Here is a 15164-nt window from a genome sequence, read left to right on the forward strand (position 1 = left end):
TAGGCCATAGGCCATCAGATTTATTATTGACAAGTGCCACATTCATACAGACATAAGATATTCTATCTACAGTATTCTTTTGTTTAAGGAAAACTTAATGAGCAAATTGTAGTGCTTGGCATGGTTTTCGATGCTCATGGAAAGAGAAACAGTAGAAAATGAGAATGTGGGGTTGGAGAGGTGGCTTAGTGGTTAAGAGCACTGTCTACCCCCTCCAGAGGTCCTGGGTTCAATTCCCAGCACCCACATGGTGGCTCACGATCATCAGTAATGTGATCCAATGCCCTCTTCTGGCCTGCAGGTGTACATGTGGATAGCCATTCATACCTAAAATTACATAAACCATTCAAAAAGAAAAAGAAGAAAAACGTGAAAGCAGTTGGAAATGCTACCATGAGTTACGTGGTCTTGGTGAAGGAGAATGATTTAGTGAGAATGTGTCTGTTAAGAAACATCTTAAGGAAGCTTGCTGGATAGTTTTACACCAACTTGACACAAACTATTGAAAAGCTCTCAGGGAGAACTTTCCCTCGGGATGGAGATCCTCTAACTCCAAAGACCAGACCGAGACACCACAGGATGCAATCAGCAAGAGGATTTGGTTTATTGTCGGGATACACAGGCACAGGCACCTGCGGGCGCTTCAGTCACTCGGGGGACTGGCGCACCCCACGGAACCAAGAATGGGCTTTTATAGGATTTTGGGGAGCAGAAGCAAGCATACAGAAGCAGATGCATGGTTACAGGGATATAATTGGTGGATTCTAATATGGCAAGGGTTTAGCCCGGGGGCAAGTTTCCTAGCTACCTTCCTGAAACATAAGGACTGACTCGGCCCCCCAAGGGTTCAGCCCGGGGGCAAGTTTCTTAGCTACCTTCTTGGAACATAACGGCTGACTCGGCCCCCCACCAGGGTGTGGGACCTCTCCCGGGGCTTTTCTCATTGTCAGGTGCTCAACGGCAGTCCTCCTGTTGCCAGGCCTTCAACCAAACACATCTTGTTTGGCAGCCGCTGTGTACTCAGTGTTCTAACCTTTCCCTGAACCAGTCATCTTAAGTACAGCCTTGTAAAATGGCGTTACTGCTGCTAAGCTGGGGTCTTTCATTCCCCCATTTTTTTGCTAACTTTGAGTGAAATCTTTCACTCGACTTGGTCAAGAAATTTCTGTCTGGTGGGGGCTTATTCCCCCACTGACTCTAGGCCACAAAAGGGCTAGGAGGAGCCACGTAGGAGTTTTAACTTTAAGGGGTTTGGAGTGCGCTGAACTCTCCATGTCTGGGGTGTAGTGTTGTGATTAGTCAATTCCTCAGACCGGACTGCCTTGACGTGTGGTGTGTGGATCTAAGCCGAGACTCCGTCCCTCTTTAGGGCGGTCGGGGTAGTCAGGAGGACGGTGTAGGGTCCTTTCCACCGTGGCTCGAGATTCTTGGTCTGGTGTCTGCGCACCCACACGGTATCTCCAATCTGGAACGGGTGTAGCACCACCGGATGTTCAAGCTTGTCCTGGTAAGCAGCGGCCAAAGGTCTCCAGACGTCTCTCTGTACAATCTGTAGGGCCTGTAAATGGGCCCTCAGAGAAGGGCTGTCAGCAAAATCAGCAATGTTTGAATCAAAGAAATGGACAAATGGGGGTGGTGTTCCATACATTATTTTAAAAGGAGTTAGACCATGGGGGCCCGGGGTATTCCGGGCCCGATATAGAACTAGGGGAAGGAGGGCCACCCAATCCTTTGAGCCAGTTGCAAGCGTAAGTTTGGATAAAGTCTCCTTAATTGTTCTATTTATGTGTTCTATCTGACCTGAACTCTGGGGTCTATAGGCACAATGTAATTTCTAATCAATCCCCAGCAATTTGGCCACCAACTGACTTACTTGGGAGACGAAAGCGGGCCCGTTGTCCGACCCCAACGCTTGAGGCATGCCATACCTGGGAAAGATTTCCTCGAGGAGCTTCTTGGTGACCATTTTTGTAGTCTCGTGTTTTGTGGGGAAGGCTTTGACCCATCCTGAGAAGGTGTCTACAAACACTAGGAGATACTTGTATCCATATATATCTGGTTTAATTTTAGTAAAATCAATTTCTCAATGGATGTCAGGACGGTGTCCCTTAGGACGAACTCCTTGTCCAATCATGGTCCTTTCCGGGTTAACCTGAGCGCACGCTTTGTAACTCTCAGTCACCTTTTGTATCGCTTTGTCCCGATTCAAAAAAACACAGATTTATCTCTTCCCGATCTAGTAAGGTTTTCATTTTCTTAAACCCCAAATGGGTTAATTTATGTAAAAAGGAGATCAATTTAAAAGTCCTTTGTAGACCCACTGTTTTAGTTGAGGGTGGTAGATGGCCCCCATTTTTTCTAGGAGCTCTATGTCCTCATGGGCATAAACCCAACTGGTTTGTCCCACTGGTGGGGGCGTGGGTTGGTCTGGGCTATTTAAGGGCAAGATTTGTTTGCTCATGGCCGCTTCTCGCGCCGTGGCATCGGCCAGCCGGTTTCTTCGTGTCTCTGGGTTGTGCCCTTTCTGGTGTCCTGGACAATGTACTCAGTCTTTTGGGCAAGAATAGGGCTTCTAAGAGGGCCAGAATTTTAGCCATATCTTTACCCTCAGATGTGAGCAGCCCCCGCCTCCGGTAGATCTCCCCGTGGATGTGTGCCGTGGCAAAGGCATAACGGCTGTCTGTATATATATTAGCCTCTTATCTTTTGTCATCTTGAACGCCTGAGTCAAGGCGATGAGTTCAGCCCGTTGTGCGGAGGTACCAGCAGGCAGGGCTTTCGCCCAAATCACTTTGTCCTCCGTAGTGACCGCAGCTCCAGCCTTTCGCTCTCCCTCTGCCAAGAAGCTGTTGTCATCTGTGTACCATGTGTGGTCAGCATTCTGAAGAGGCTGGTCCGATAGGTCCGGCCTGGTTCCATGTACTTCTGTGAGGATTTGTAGGCAGTCATGCTGTTCTGCCTCCTCTGGTAGGGGAAGCAAGGTGGCAGGATTGAGGGCGACTACGGGTCCAAACTGAACCTGTTCTGCATCTAGTAACAAGGCTTGGTAGTGGGTCATGTGGGAATTAGAGAGCCAGCGGTCTGGGGGCTGTTTTACCAAGGCCTCCACTGTGTGGGGTGCTAGGATGGTGAGTGGCTGTCCCAAAGTCAATTTTCTAGCATCCTTGATCAGGACAGCAATAGCAGCCACCATCTTTAGGCACGGTGGCCAGCCGGAGGCCACAGGGTCCAATTTCTTAGACAGGTAGGCCACAGGGCGTTTTCAGGGCCCCAACCTTTGTGTTAGGACCCCTTTAGCATACCCCTGTTTCTCATCGATGAACAGTTACTGAGCAAATTGTAAGGGTTTGGAACAGTCGGATGAATATCTTTTATCCTCTTGTTGACCTTTTTCAAGTCTTGTATTGGCCTATAATCTCCAGTGACGGGTTTCTTAACAGGCAGAAGAGGCGTATTCCAAGGCGACCGGCAGGGGACTAGGATGCCTTGATCTAGAAGCCTCGTAATGTGAGGCCTTATACCTTGATAAGCTTCATGTGACAGGGGGTATTGTTTTATGGAGACTGGAGTTGTAATTAAGGGGGGCTGTTGGAGCGCCAACCCCATCCCACCAGTCTCTGCCCAAGCCAGTGTCCTGTCCCGGTTCATAGGGTTAGAACTTGAAGGGGAGTTCCGTGGGGGCCAGTTATTTGGGCCCCTCCTTCCTCAAAATGAATTTGTGCTTTTAGTTTGGTGAGCAGGTCACGGCCCAGCAGAGGGTACGGGCGTCCGGAACATGTAAGAAGAAATGGGTCACCTTACCGGTAGCCAGCTGAACCCGGCGGTCCGTAGTCCATCGGTATTGTTTCTCACCAGTAGCTCCTTGTACCCAGGCCGTCCGGTCGCTGAGTTGTCCTGAAGCTTGAGTGAGGACTGAATGCTGGGCTCCTGTGTCTATCAGGAAAGTAACCGGCTGCCCCCCAACTTTAAGTGTTACCCTGGGCTCAGGGGGGGGCTCCTGGCCCTGACCTCCCTAATCTTTATCTAGAGCCAAGAGGGAGGTTCGTGGTCGAGGCTTTCGGGGTCCGCCAGGCTTCTTGGGGCACTCTCTGGCCCAGTGCCCTTTCTCTTTGTAATAGGCACATTGATCTTTATCCAGCTTCAGCCCCTTTCGAGCTCCCCCCTATCTCCCTTCTTTTTTTTTGGCCCTGAACTACGGCGGCCAAGATTTAACTCAATTTTTTGTTTCTTTTTTTATCTCTCTCTTATTAAAAATCTTTTCAGCTTCTTTAAGTAAATCCTGTAATGTATAGCCCTGCAAATTTTCTAACCTCTGTAACTTAGTCTTGATATCTGGAGCAGCCTGCCAGATGAAGGACATAGAGACACTCATCATTTGTCCTGGGTCATCTGGGTCATAGGGAGTGTACATACGGTAGGCCTCCTTAAGTCTCTCTAGAAAGGCGGAGGGAGTTTCCCCTGCTTCCTGTAATACCTGTTTTACCTGAGCCAAATTAGTAGGGCGTCATATAGCCCCTCGGAGACCCGCTAGAAGCAACTGGCGATAAAGGCGTAGGTGTCCCTTACCTTCAGCTGTATTAAAATCCCAGTTTGGTCCTCAGGCAGCTGGGTGGGACGCGCATCATCTCCCAGAACATGCTTTCTGGCCTCTAGGAACACTCTTTGTTTTTTCTGAGGTTAAGAGGGCCTGTAAGAGCTGTTGGCAGTCATCCCAAGTAGGCTGGTGGGTAAGTAAAACAGATTCTATTAGGTCGGTGAGTGCCACCGGATCTTTGGAGAAAGAAGGGTTGTGTTGTTTCCAATTGTAAATGTCAGCTGCTAAAAACGGCCAGTATTGGGTCTGGCCACCGGTTCCCTGTCTAAGTGGGAAAGCCTGGGAGGTTGAATCTGGCATCACCTCGCGCTTATTGCGCAATCTCCCTGCGACAGGGGAGAAACCCTTATCAGACTATGGCCCGGCAACTGATCTGGCTGGCGGCTCTGCCTCCTCCGTTTTAGCCGGGCCTGTCAGAGAGAAGATCTATGAGAGGGGAGTTTGGGTCTGCCGGGAGGACAGGTTTCTTAGAAGGCTCTGATTGGCCAGCGGACCGGGCGGGGCCGAGGGGACAGGCTGGGGGTTGAGGGGAGGCCAATTCGGGTCCACGAAGGGTTCCGCCCGGGGGGGGGGGGGGTTTAAGGCGAGACTCTCTCAAGTGATAATATAAGAAACCTGGTCAGGATGTCCATGGACGACCCGATCTTTAACCTGTAAAATAATGATCTTATTAAATGTGTCATTTATTGGCCATCCCGCTCCGAAAGTGGGCCACTCGGATGTGTAGAGAGTCTGTCATTTTTCTTTTTTTTTTTTAACCTCGACGGACTGGTTGTGTGCCTGGTCGTGGACGTCTTTTTAATGATCAAGAGTGAGACTTAGAGGCATTGTTAGGGACTGTCCCATGTTAGTTCTAAGGAAGATTAGAACACAGAGAAAACAAACAACACCAACAGTCAAACAAACAACAGACAGGCGTGCTGCACGGCTTTGGTACCAAACTGAAAGCAAAAAGTCAGATGGAGGTGGCAAAGGTCCGGGGCCCTCTGAAAGCCAAAAATACAGACAGAGGTGCCGTTAGTCCGGATCTTTCTCCTCTCTCAGATTGGGCCCCGAAAAGTCGGGCCCCTAACACCCTTGGAACGTCTTCCAGGGCTGCGGGGCGAGAAGTCCGAGCTCGTCAGCTCCTTCTTCGTCCCGCCCAAATTCCAAACAACCTGGCTGAGCGCTCACAGAACAGACCTGGCTGAGCGCTCACAGAACAGACCTGGCTGAGCGCTCACAGAACAGACCTGGCTGAGCGCTCACAGAACAGACCTGGCTGAGCGCTCACAGAACAGACCTGGCTGAGCGCTCACAGAACAGACAGAATAAGACAGAACGAGACAAAATCAGACAGACAGACAGACGCCGGCCGGCTTACCTCCCAGTGGGTGGTCGGTGGTCCCTGGGTGGAGGATCTCCTTTCCCGGCCAATGCACCAAATGAAAAGCTCTCAGGGAGAACTTTCCCTCGGGATGGAGATCCTCTAACTCCAAAGACCAGACCGAGACACCACAGGATGCAATCAGCAAGAGGATTTGGTTTATTGTCGGGATACACAGGCACAGGCACCTGCGGGCGCTTCAGTCACTCGGGGGACTGGCGCGCCCCACCGAACCAAGAATGGGCTTTTATAGGATTTTGGGGAGCAGAAGCAAGCATACAGAAGCAGATGCATGGTTACAGGGATATAATTGGTGGATTCTAATATGGCAAGGGTTTAGCCCGGGGGCAAGTTTCCTAGCTACCTTCCTGAAACATAAGGACTGACTCGGCCCCCCAAGGGTTCAGCCCGGGGACAAGTTTCTTAGCTACCTTCTTGGAACATAACGGCTGACTCGGCCCCCCACCAGGGTGTGGGACCTCTCCCAGGGCTTTTCTCATTGTCAGGTGCTCAACGGCAGTCCTCCTGTTGCCAGGCCTTCAACCAAACACATCTTGTTTGGCAGCCGCTGTATACTCAGTGTTCTAACCTTTCCCTGAACCAGTCATCTTAAGTACAGCCTTGTAAAATGGCGTTACTGCTGCTAAGCTGGGGTCTTTCACTATAGTCATTTGAGAGGAGGGAGCAGGGCCTTAATTGAGAAAATACCTCCATAAGAACCGGATGTAAGTAAGCCTGTAGGGCATTTTCTTAGTTATTGGTAAGCAGGGCCCAGCCCATTGTGGGTAGTGCCATTCCTGGCTGGTGGTCCTGGTTTCTATGTGAAAGCAGACTTAGTAATCCATGGGGAATGGGCTGGTAAGTAGCACCCCTACATTAGCTCCTATTCCCAGGTTCCTGCCCTGCTTGAGTTCCTGCCCTGACTTCTTTGAGGATGATCAGTGATATGGAAGTTTAGGCTGAATAAACCCTTTCCTCTTCAAGTAGCTGTTGTCCTGGTGTTTCATCACAGCTATGGTAACACTAAGACAGGAAGTAAAGGAGTTTTTCATCTAACGTCAAGGGGGCGGGGGAGTTCAGGAGGGAAAAAGTGACACCTCAAACTCAAGAGCAGCAAACAGGTCTGCATGGAGCAAGAGGAGAGTGCTTCAGGTAAGGAGGAAGGTCCTTCCTACTGCCCAGCTGGATAGAATGCCTCACACCAGAGTCAAGGCTGGCTTCTCTCACCATTCCTTCTGTCTTCCACATAGGACATATGGTTCACCTTACATGGTCCCAGTTCGGTCTCCCATCTACAGAGGATATGCTCCCAAGTAACACTTTCACTTTAATAAGACATCACCAGAGGCTCCATTTCACTGAAAAAAAAATACTGTTTCTACTTTCTGGTATCTTCCAAGCCAAGACTTACTTCTTCTATACTAAATACCCAGAAGATCATCTTAGGCATAACATACTTTTGGTTGGGTGAAATTTTAAAATTAATAAGGGATTAGAAGCTTAGGAGTCCTAATGTCAAAGCATTGCTATCAAAATGACTGTTTGCTTCATACACTGTGAATGAGACTCTAGAGACCCCAGAGTTCATGGTCATAGAGAGTAGGGTTGAAGAGCCAAGGTGGACTGCTTGCATGTGTGTTACACGAGAAGTGTAAATTGGGAGAAGTTCCTCAACTTCTCTGTGCTGCAATTTTCTCATCTTTAAAGTGGAAGTGGTAATAATATTCTGTAACTCAAAGGATTATATGAGCACTAAATAAGATAATACATACATAGGACATATGTAGGTATTGTAAATTCAGTATACACATTTGTTATAATTAATATCTCTTCAGAAACCTGGCATCAAATTAGAGTGGATAGTGACAGATTTTAAAGAAATCTAACCATTGACCCCACCACTGTACCTTTTACTTACAGCAATATTTATTCTAATGAACTGTTAAATAATGTAGGAACATCTGAAGTCTAATTGTCACAGCCCAGCCAAAACTTTTCATTTAAGAGTACACGTATTTGCTTTGATTTAAAACCCACTAGCTAACCCATGATAAACACTAAAATTTGAACATGCTAATTTATCATGGGGCCCTCCAGAAGCACACAGATTTCATCTCACTTGTTGTTATTGATTTAGGGATGTCACACTCTAATTAAGGCTCAGCATCCTGACATTTCATCATGTGTAACACTGAGTTACTTCACTGAAGTCTGGACCAGGGTTGAAGTGAGGCGAGATGAAATGTTACAAGGTTCATAAGAGTGCCAAGAATGGACCCTAATTTGTAGCTGAAGTTCAACGGCACTAATTTGAAATTAGCACTAATTGGAACGGCACTAATTGGCATCCTAGTCATAGCCCACTGCTTCCCCGAGCTTGGTGCTGTGATTTCCTTAAGACTCCAAACACCAAGTTTGAGAGTTCCAAATGTCTCATTAGTATTTGGCAAATGAAACTCACTTTTCTGACAATAAACGAGCCAGAGATGGCGTTAGACATTGAAAGCTTTTCATTAGCCGAAACGGCACCAGTGGTAGAGTTATTTCAGCTGTATTTCAATTCGTAATTGAATTTAGGAGGTCATAATGAGAACTACTCGGAGCAATTTAATCCAAGTTCTTCAAATTCTTGTCCCTGCCTTATGTTCTGAGCAAACGGTTTATTCAGCAAGCTTCTTAGAAGTCATGATACCTTGGCTTACACCCTAATCTGTGGTCTACAAATTTTGAACTTAAACTACATGCCAGGCATGACTCCTAAGCTAATAGAGTAATGAACAGAACCCTAGGTTTAGCGTTAAGAGAATGATCTCTAACTGGATAACCTTGATTTAACCTTCACTTTTTAACTTTGCAGATTGTGTACGGAACATTAAGATGGCATTGTCTGTCTCCTTCACTGGTACATGTAACAGTGTAATAGTGACTTTTTAAGTATCAGTAAGAGATAACTGATACCTCCCATATAACAACATGTCCCCATATGGGAGATGGGGCTCACTGTGTCTCGTGGTTTAGTAAAATTGTGTGATGGCTAATCTCAGCTGTCAGTTTGACTGCGTCTTGAGTCGATGAAAATCCAAGTTGCTGGGCACACTCCTATGAGGAATTTTCTTGAAAAGACTATGTGAAGCAGGAAGCTCCACCCTAAATATGACCAAGACTTGCTAGTGGCAACCTGGGCAAAGGAACATGGAGGAAGGAATTTTTTTTTTTTACTTCTTTGCCTCCACTCTGACTGTCAACTTTGTTTATCCTGCCACTGCAGCACTCCTTTGCTGACGACGATGACCTTAGAACCAACTTCTTTAGGATTCCAGTGTAGACTGAAAACCAGTTGCTCTCTGGGAATTTATCAGGCTTTCACTGCCAGACTGGGACTGCAGAGACGTCAGCCTCGCGAATTGTTGAGCTATCAGAACCATTGACCAGTGTGGTCAATCCAATAAGCAAATAAGTCCAATTTATCCAGTATATCCAAGAGTCCAATAAATCCTCTCTTAGTTTATAGTTATGCCATCAGTTCTGTTTCTTTAAAGCATCCTGACTAAACACACACACACACACACACACACACACACACACACACACATACACACACACACACTCATGGTAGAGAATTCATGATAGTGCAATCCCAAGGCAGGAATGTGAGGGTTGTTACATTCCAATGAGATTGGGGAGCAAAGAGCGTGTGCCAGAACCTAGCGTGGACTTTGGCCCTTTAGAAGTTATAGCTACCTCCTCTACCCGAAATCCACCACCTAAAGATGCCACAGCCTCCTTAGGGAGGAAGGTGCCACCCACCACCCAGGCACCACATGTTTAAACACAGACGCTCCTGTTGAACACTTCAAATTTAAATCATAACATTCTGGCCATAGCCCCCATAGGCTAATGGCCATGTCCTACCCCAAAATGCAGTCAGTCCAACTTCACGACACTCTAAATGTCTTCAAAAGCCTGAAGTCTCTTTTGAGACACACGCGAACTCTTATTTATGAGCACGTGGAAAGCCAAACAATATATGGTAGTTCAGATTACACATTCTCATTCTAAAGTGGAATAAATCTAGAGCTTTAAAATCATGACCTTTTGGAGCTGGGGATTTAGCTCAGTGGTAGAGCGCTTACCTAGGAAGCGCAAGGCCCTGGGTTCGGTCCCCAGCTCCGAAAAAAAAGAACCAAAAAAAAAAAAAATCATGACCTTTTAATATGATTGGTAGGTAATTCAATGCCTACGGCCAAACAGGTATCAAATTAAACCCTGGAGTAAAATCTTGTGATCTTAACAGACAAATTGATCACCTATGAAGTAAATTACTAGAAGAAAATACACGTGCCATTGTTTAAAAGGGGGGCGTCTAAGGCTGAAACACACTATTTACTCGAAACAATACTGATTCCTAGAGACCGTTGTGTCTTTGGAGATGCTTTCAGTAAAATCATTTTTAGGATTATCATTGACAAAGAAGAATCTGGATTGTAATTGATCTCTTCTGCCACCTCGGGAACACATTTAGATAATGGGAAACCGTATGAAATGCCAAAGCCCAAGACCTGACACTGTGGAAACGGGGAGCAACTGTTACCCTGGCCTGGTTGAGATCGCAATTTTCCAATGCTGTTTCCAGCTCAGTTTTGAATGTCTGGTGCCTGAGCTGATAAGCAAACAGCTTTGTCTGTGGCCATTTATGGGGCTCCCTCTGGTTCTTATCAAGGGGGCAGCATCTTGATGGCAGCCATGATTCCTGGTCTACCTTTGTGACGGATTCTGGTTGTGACTGATGACGGCTGAGATCCAGACCAGATCCTTTGGTCACACAATCCCAAATACTGCCAGAGAAACCAGAAGGCCTTTAACCCCATCCCCCTGCCTCTACAAAGAGGAATGTAGCAAAGTGGATAAAACGTACTTTCTAGTCAGAGAAAACAAAGCAAAACTAAGAAGTGAGATTTCCCTTCAAGAACCCATTTGCATACTTTCTGGCTATTTCTATGCTAATGCACTTGCAACAGAAAATGAAAGTTCTGGGCGAACACAATTTGGAAGCAGGCAGTATTAGGCATCCTGACATTACAGGTTTGCTCATGTGACTGAGAAAATTCTTGGATAAACAGTCACCCCAAAGAGAAGAATTTCGTATACCTTACTTGGGGCCTGCGTGTTTCTCTTCTCAGTCTATGCTCGTCCCTCCTCACTTTTCAATGCTCTTCTCCATTTCTTCACTCTTTTGATGAGGTCTTTCCCTTCATAGCCCATTCTCTGCCTTCCGCCCTGGACAAGGACACATGAAGCCCTAAGTTCAGCTCACTACAGTAGCCTGCACTGTTTGCCATTCTCTGACCTTTCATTGGATGCCAAATTCTGTAAATGATGTTTCAAGGCTGGTTACCAAATCAGTCTGTTTTCAGTTCCGGTGCTACCATGGTATTCCGGCTGACTTCTTTGTACTTCACTATCCATCAACCAGACTTTTTCTTGCTTTAGTTTCTCTTCAGCTACCCCAGGATATCATCTGCTTCCAGAGTGAAGCTGGTCTTTCCTGTTTCAGTTTATTATTATTATTATTTTTTGGGTAGGTATATATGTGACTGATGTATGTGTGTGTGTGGTGTTTCATGTGTGTGAGTACTAGTGTGCATAGTCGTGATTACATGAGGAGGAGGCTAGAGGAAAATGTTCGGTGTCCTGCTCAGTCTTTGCCTTATTCCTTTGGAACAGTGTCTCTCACTGAACAGAGTGTTTGGAAGTGGGTGGCAAGATGCATATTGGCCTTGGAAGGAGAAAGAGGTTTCTTCAGAGCATGTTGTGGGTTTTGAAAGTCACTGTGCAGATAGCACAGAACCTCGAAGGTTTGGTTTAAACTTGTGTTCTGTTCTGGGTTTTTTTTTTTTTTTGTTTGTTTGTTTTGTTTTGTTTTGTTTTTAATTTTGGTTTGGTTTTGGTTTTATTGAGATATGATCATCCTAGGCTGGCAAGTCCTACGCTGGCAGTCAGAAGGCTCTGGAGACTGTCCTGTCTCTGGATCCCTAGAGAACTGGAGTTACAGGGAGCCAGCCAGGCCTGCCTCATTTTACATGGAGGCCTGGGCACTTTATCTCGTGTTCAGGCTCGTGCTACAGCAAGCACTCTTACACACTGCAAGTCTCAGGACGGTCTGGAACTCCAGCACAGTTCAGACTTCACCCTGCATCCAAGGTCTGATGGGCCAAGCCCATTTGTGCACATTTGTGGTCCCAGTTCTCAGGAGGCTGAGTCGGGGGCTGGGGATTGGGGCTTGTGATTTTTGAGATCAGTCAAAACCAAACCAAAATAACAACAACAACAACAACAACAACAACAACAACAACAATAATAATAATAAAACAAGAACAGATCAAAATCCCAAACCAAACCTTTGAGGTTCCACACTATCTGCACAGTGGCTTTCAGAACCCACAATGTGTTAGCCATACCACTTTCTCCACCCAAGGCCAAGATACATCTTACCACCCACTGCCAAACTTCCAACATTATCAGAGGCATAGTGATCTTGGTAAACTATATAGCATTTTCTTTTGTTTCATACAGCATATTCTTAACACACTACATCTCCTGGTAGTTTTTCGTAATTTGATATCTTTAAAATATTATGTCTTTCATTTGGAATTTTATTTTTCCTATCTTCCTATTTTAAAACTATTAGATCCTAAACCCTGGTGAACCAGTCAACTTATTGCCAATCTCATAATAACAGCAGCAGCCCAATGTTACCACACACCTATAAAATGCCAGGAGCATACTGGACATCCATGGACACTTTCCCTTATACTCTCTCAAATACACACTAGGAAAATATTATTATCACTATTTTATAGGTAGATAAGATAGTTTTTAGGGGTGGGTGTTAGCCTGTACAGACGATATGTACATGTAGACTATTTGGGGAGTGATCAACTTAGTACTGTTTTTCAGCAGAGCACTCTTTTCCGCAATGATATGGACAGTCCAAACATCACTTCAACAGAAGGAAAGCAAAAATCCCCTATTATCTTAGCTTTCCCTCCCCCTTCTGTCTGTCTGTCTGTCTGTCTGTCTGTCTCATCTTTCTGTCACTAGAGATAGGGTCTCTCTCTGAGTCTCTGCGCCCCCTACTCTTTTTTCTCTCATTTGAGGCAGGGTTTCATTCTATAGCCCAGGCTATCCCAGACCTATGCAGTCCAGGATGGCTTCAAACTTGCAGCAATCCTCTTTCTTCATCCTCCAAAGTACTGGGATTTTAGGTGTGAGTAGCATCACCAGGCCTGGTATTAGCAATTTTAATAAGATTCAATTAAAGTCATGTGAGAGACTGTCATGTTTTCATTTATAGCATGTAAAGAGCGATCTCTACCATGAGTAGGAGAAGAGCTGAGAAGTATATCATCAAGGAGAATATGTTTATGAACTGAAAAGCACTAAAAACCAATGTTTCACACACATGACTATAACTCAACCGAATTCTTTCGGATATTATAGATACTCCACGTCTTAAACATATTTTACTCACTTCTTGCTTATTAACTGGACTCTAATTTTATAACATGTAATGCTTTATTATCACACAACAAGCTAAGACAGCCTTTGACAACATTCTATTTCCTACAACTTATAGCAGAACTGCATAAATATTAACTTAATATTTTAAAAAGCAAGTGTCTCCACATGTGCTTCTGGGCCTGAGGCTTATCAACTGGCGACTACAGGGCTTCCTGCTCTTGGATTCCAGTCACTGAGGAGAGTTGCCAACTGTCCGTTCATGAGTGTTCTTCACTCTGAATTGGCCTCCCATACAGAAGACAAGGCTGTCTGTCATCCTAGACAGTAAAGATGGTTCTTTCCTTTAGGGATGAGACCTTTGTTTGATCCCTTCCTGGAATCAGTAGGTGTTAGAGCAGCCACTGACAGTAATATAGTGTGCAGCAAAGGGACAAATAGTGCAAAAAAGGGACAAATACACTTCAAAATTATCTATTCATCTGTACTTTTACAATGCAGCCCAGGTTATCTTCCAACTCTTGGTCTCAAACAATCCTCCTGCTTCAGCCTCAAGAGTAACTGGAACTACATATTTATGACACTGTGTCCACCTTGGTCTGTATTTTAATACAGGTTTTCAAAGATAAGTTTGTAAGAATTTCTAGCTGATAGCTGAATTTTTAGGATTGGCTAAGTGAGACACCGTATGTAGCCTTTACAAGAATATCTTAGGCATTTTCAAGTTGATTAGTTCAATTGGAATGGTTGTTGACTATTAATAGTTCTGAGGATCATGTAATGCATCAGTTACCATGAGGAATATGGCTGGTTTTATAAGAGTTAGTCAATGAAATGACATCTGAGTATTGTCACGGACAGTGTATTATCAGCCCAGCATGCATATCTTTGCAGATCAATTTTCTAGCAAGGAACATGAAATAAGGAAGTCAAATGTTCCAGTGTGTTTCATAAAAGCATGTTATTCTACCTCAGAAAAGATCTCCCCCTCCTTCTCTATCATGTTCTTTTCTTGTTCCGTGCTCACAGAAGGCCCCAGAATTGAGAGCCTGTTCTTTCTCTTCCGTAACTGTCCTTGTCAGTTGATTAAGGCTGGATTCCTGCTCCTGCCCCTCTCAAACTCTGATATAACAGAATAAATGAGCATTAGTGTCTGGATGAATGTGTATGGTTCAACACAAAATGAGCTCTGTTGTGTTTTATATAAAAGAAAGAGCCAGGATATGTTTGGTGGAACCAGCTATGGTGAGATGGAAGGGGGTGCCTCTGCCAGCCCATGCTGAGGCATCCCTTCCCCCTGAGGTACCAATCATAGAGGGGGGAGGGGAGTCTGTCCAGGAGCACAGGGAGAGAGAGGGAGGAGGGGAGTGGGGAGAGAAGGGACAGAGAGAGTTAGAGGGTAAGAGAGTAAGAGAGTGAGGAGGGGACAAACACCCCCTTTTATGGTGAGTCAGGCATGCCTGGCTATGGCCAGGTAACTTGGGGCAGGGTGTGGAAGGAATGCTAACATTCTTCCATTTTGGTTTAATTTTAAAAAAGGGAAAACTAGTCCGAGGATATGACGAGGCAAGAATAGGGTCATGGTTAGTTATTTCCTGCTGACTTTGGGACAACATGTCTCTGGGCAAGCTAAGAAAATGGTTATGGGGATGTTGGTCCAGTCTTAGGAGAGTTGGCTGTTCTCTT

At 45.6% G+C, this 15164-nt stretch overlaps 1 long non-coding RNA gene across 3 annotated transcripts; it reads right to left on the reverse strand.

Annotated features, from left to right (window-relative positions):
* Positions 1-580: 580 nt before the first annotated feature.
* LOC134486367 (uncharacterized) lies at positions 581-12937 on the reverse strand. 3 transcript variants are annotated; one of them, XR_010065199.1, is made up of 3 exons: positions 11109-12937; positions 4567-4720; positions 581-3952 (listed from the first exon to the last, which is right to left on the reverse strand). It is a non-coding gene; the product is annotated as an uncharacterized LOC134486367 (long non-coding RNA). The 3 variants fall into 3 exon arrangements; XR_010065200.1 differs by lacking the exon at positions 11109-12937 and having other exon boundaries at positions 581-2964; positions 3802-3952; positions 4567-5005; XR_010065198.1 differs by lacking the exon at positions 11109-12937 and having other exon boundaries at positions 4567-5011.
* Positions 12938-15164: the final 2227 nt, after the last annotated feature.

The sequence above is a fragment of the Rattus norvegicus genome, chromosome 3 (assembly GCF_036323735.1).
Source record: "Rattus norvegicus strain BN/NHsdMcwi chromosome 3, GRCr8, whole genome shotgun sequence".
Lineage (NCBI taxonomy): Eukaryota > Metazoa > Chordata > Mammalia > Rodentia > Muridae > Rattus > Rattus norvegicus.